We start from the raw sequence: 3,513 nt of genomic DNA, 5'->3' as shown, positions 1-3,513 counted from the left end.
AAAAAAAAAAAAAAAAAAAAAAAAAAAAAACAAGCTGGTGTTCTAATTTTCTGTAATACAGTTTTCTTAATTTCAATAAACAGAAAACACGTTGAATAAAGGGTAATAAATGTGCAAAGTTTTTTTCAAATTTTGAAAATATTAACATTTTTTTAAAATAATAAATAATAATATAAAAATATTTAATTTTAGTCGACCATTTATTCAAATTTTTATTTTTAACAAAAATAAAATATTACTCAGTAAAATATCATGTAACAGCTCAAATTCGCCCGCCAATATGGTTAGGTTACAGAGCCTACTCAGTAAAGATATATATGATAAATAGCTATATATATATGGTAGATGGTTAAATTTTGTGAAGCTATATACAACCATATATATATACACACACGTACTTTCTGTATGTTCTTGTAGCCAGAGTTCTCCTTGCATTTTCTGTGTTCATCTAGATCGTGTGTGTGAGTTGTTGCGCGATCCTAACAAATATTGTTCATGTCTGTCCATTTATGTTCGGACATCGAAATCGGTCTATTTTTAAAGGAAATTGATAATTTAATTTAATTAAATTAAAAATAGGAGAGAGAAAATGGGGGAAGGGGGGCAAAGAGAATAATAATAATGGAAGAAAATAAAGAGAGGGGAAAGTATGGGCAGAAGAAGCGCAGAAGGGTAAAAGGGATATTACATTAAATGGAATCAATAACTCTTCACGCAATTGCTCACCAACACACTGTCACCCTCTTCTTCTTCTTCTTCTTCTCCTTATTCCCTCCTTTTTGTCTGTGGGCCCCACTTCCCAACAAAATGCATAATCACGGGCGTTCGTTGGTTCGGTTACAGACATTTTTTTTAGACTCAACTCAATTGTTCGGGTTTAAAATTTTTTAATTCAAATAACTTTTATTAAATAATAAATCCAGCTCGATCCAACTCAACAATACATCAACCCTGGATTTGGTTGGTTCTGCATCAGCTAATTTAGGGAATGATCATGAGTTTATAAGAGAGGAATACTAACTCCATTCGTGTGAAGCCTTTTGGGTAAGCCCAAAGCAAAGCCACGAGAGCTATAGTAGTGTTCGTCCAAGTTCAAATTTTTGTTTTTAATGAAATTAAGTTTTTAATCCGTAAAATATATATATATTCTTTTTAAGACTCATCGGACAATAAATAATAATTATGAAATTAAATGTATTTATTTAAATTTATTGCTAATTTTAATGTAGAGTTATATTTAAGAATTTGTTTGGACCTATAAAATTTTAGTTAATAAAATATTTATTTATTGACGTGTGGGAGAATAAATAATAAAAATAATAATTATGAAATTAAATTATATATATATATATATATAAAATTGTAGGTAAACAAAAATGTATTTTTTTTAATTAGCAAATAAACCCATTTTGTGATACTGGCGCGTTTTGCTTGCGTTCGAGGGCGGTTCCCAATTGTGGTGGGGAATGCTCGAATTCGGTTCGGTTGGGTTCAAGTCAAGCTAGTTTTAAGAGAATTCATGAACCCACTTGAAATCGAGTAAGGTAGATTGGGTTGATCGAGTTTTTGAGATGAAATGATTGAGTCGTGACTCGTAAAACGATAAGTAGTAATTGATGGTTGACTGGTTGGAAGAGCTATGGAGAGAGAGAGAGAGAGAATGCGTCAGTGATTTAGAGGGAAAACTTAAGGATTTGTCACTTCCAAATGAATGGAAAACCAATATGTATACCCAAACACACACATCCAAACAAACCGTACGCTTTTTATATGGTCAATCAATACGACTGTGCACTGTTCTTCACTTTGTGTGTGCCTACGCCTTTGACCCTCTCTCTCTCTCTCTCTCTCTACCTTCCTCGTTTCCTCAATTCGGATGGTTCGATTTCGTTCGATTAATTGTAACAACCCGAGGCAACCTCTAGTGAGATATTGTCCATTTTAGCCCGTTACGTGTCACTATCTACCTCGTAGTTTTAAAACGTGTTTTGTCTTATTTTAGACCTATTATGAGATTGAATTGATTGAAATTGATTGTGGAAAGTGGATTGATGATTTAGATATGTATACTTTATGATTTTCAATATGTGGTGTCGTTGTTTGTCCACGTGGGCACGATTGTTGATTTGCTAGCTTATCTTGTGATCTGTCAAGACAAGAGCCACACAACATGTTTAATGAATTGTGAGATGAGACGATGTGATTATGTTGTCATGTAGGGGTGGTTAAGGGTTTGCTAGCTTATCCTCAACCATGAACCGTTGATAAGAGAGTTGTGTGTTTTAATGTTGAGTATACGAGTGGCTTGAAAATTATCTAGCTAACTTAGCCTAAGATGCTGGGTAACCCTAACGAGAACGATGAGCTCCAAAAAGATAGATTACGAGAGACGATGTATAACATTCACCATCAAGGTACACCTTCATTTTCGATGGCTCAATCATAAAAACTTCATGGTAAAACGAGTCTTTCTTTGAGTAATTCTATGTTGAGTGACCTTCTATAAATTTTTCTGGATGCATGTGAGCGAGTATGAAACATGGTAGAATAACTCGTGTTGGTTTGTGGTGATAGTTTTCACTCTTAAGAAGCAAGGAGAACGTCGGGGCCATCAGGTGTTCGAATCGAGAATCATATGCTAGAGTGAGCATGTCACAGGAAATGTAGGAGAATGTCGAGATCATCAAGTGTCGAACCCAAAATCAAAAACTAGAGTGACCATGTCACAGGGAATGCACGAGAACGCTAGGGTCATTAGGTGTCGAATCTAGAATCAGAAGGGAACAAACCACCATTTATAAGGGTGTGGAAACCTTCAGGGAAACCCGAAAGGGAAAGCCCAAAAAGAACAATATCTAATAATGGTGAATCTGGGTCGTTACAGACCATATCATAGCGAATACAAGAGAACGTCGGAGCATCAAGTGTCGAATCTAGAATCAGAAGCTAGAGTGACCATGTTGTCGGGAATGCAGGAAATTGTCGTGACTGACCATGTCACAGAAAATGTAGGTGAATGTCGAGGTCTTCAGGTGTCATATCTATAATAAAAAAAAGCTCGAAAGGACGTAATTAATGATATAATATATGATTTTAGTTAAGATAGAGGTACATGATAATGTAATTTAATGAAGAGGAAAAAGAAAATGGAGGCTTCCCCCTGAATTTAATTAAATAAAAAAATAAATAAAATAAATAAATAAAAAAGATTTTATTATTGTTCTTATAATTGGTGGGTGAGGCTGTAGCGTCTCGTGAATCGTGCGTGCTGAATCGAGGAAGGGAAGGTTGGAGAGAGTATTAATGAGCGAATCGAGAAACGATGTGCTGGAGTATGGTCATTCTGCTTTTACCAAAATACCCTTCACACAAAGCCCCCCTTCCTTTTCCTTACACGGGGGGTTGTTCTCTGTTTTGTTCTTTTCCGTACGAAATGACCAAAATGTCCTTTTCCTTTTTTTTTTTTTTTTTTTTTTTTTTTTTTTTTTTTTTTTTTTTTTTTTTTTTTTTTTT

The sequence above is a fragment of the Cucurbita moschata genome, unplaced genomic scaffold, assembly GCF_002738365.1.
Source record: "Cucurbita moschata cultivar Rifu unplaced genomic scaffold, Cmos_1.0 Cmo_Scf00047, whole genome shotgun sequence".
NCBI classification, from domain to species: Eukaryota; Viridiplantae; Streptophyta; class Magnoliopsida; order Cucurbitales; family Cucurbitaceae; genus Cucurbita; species Cucurbita moschata.
Note: the sequence above shows the minus strand (reverse complement) of the source record.